The sequence below is a fragment of the Sinocyclocheilus anshuiensis genome, unplaced genomic scaffold (genome assembly GCF_001515605.1).
Source record: "Sinocyclocheilus anshuiensis isolate Anshui unplaced genomic scaffold, SAMN03320099.WGS_v1.1 scaffold1533, whole genome shotgun sequence".
NCBI classification, from domain to species: Eukaryota; Metazoa; Chordata; class Actinopteri; order Cypriniformes; family Cyprinidae; genus Sinocyclocheilus; species Sinocyclocheilus anshuiensis.
This window is the reverse complement of record NW_015540924.1, coordinates 556-1,680: the sequence shown is the minus strand read 5'-3', so window position 1 is coordinate 1,680 and position 1,125 is coordinate 556.

Here is a 1,125-nt window from a genome sequence, read left to right as displayed (position 1 = left end):
CACACACACACACACACACTCTCACACTCTCACACTCTCTCACTCTCTCACTCTCTCACTCTCTCACTCTCTCACACTCTCACATGCACACTCACAGTAAAACAGTAAGTGTAGGTAAATCAGTGTCTGTACCTCAACTAACAGAAGGCAGCGCTCCAATTACAGAGAAAAGACGAGTTTACACTCGCTGGAAAGCGATTCCTCCCTCGCCTTGAGCTGGAGGACAGTTACAGTTTCTATCTTTCATTTCTCTTTCTGTTTCTTTGGGAAAGAACCACCAAGGTTTCTCTTAAGTCAACATGAAATCCAAAACTGACTGTCCACGTAATACTTTATTCATTCTAGATTGCTTCCTAATCCAGTTGTCTAATAAACTTGGCACTGTATGCTACAAATATTGTTGGCTCCTTGACAAATTATTTTTGTTCCTCATTTGTAAGTTGCTTTGGATAAAAGCATCTGCTAAATGCATAAATGCATACATGTAATTCATGGTCTTATTGTGAACAATTCGTCAATGCATAATATTATTCTAATGCAAATGTAATGATTTGTTCATCCTGCATTGATATTAAAGCAATATCACATTCACAGGTTCAGTTAATTCTAATGAAACGTTCATGCAAATTAAGCAATTCAATTAAATACATCTCTGTTGCTGACATCCCTGAAAAGGACTTTTGTGCCAGAAAATGTGGCTCATATTAAATTAAAATAAAGGATATAATGTAGTTAAAATTTCGAAAATATACAGACTCCTTCAGTATAGTTGGAGTCAGTTAGTTAGTAGCTTGTAGTTGAACTACTGTAAATCATAAGCAGCTTAAACTGGAATCAAAGCAGTTTCTCAAACTCTGAATGACACACAAAGTCCAGTGTATGAGTCTGAGCTCTCCTAAACCGGTTTTCAGAAGCACAATGACCGCACTGCACGCTCTTCATATTGCATGACAAACGGTTTTAGATGTTGCATAAGCAAAAAATAACAGAGTAGTCAGACACTTACTGACTATGTCAAAAATCCTTAATAAACTTCTGCTTCCAGTTAGTTATAAAGGCTCAGGAAGCATCAAAAAGCAGGTCTAACATGAATTTAACAATCAGCATTAAACCCACATGCCTTGT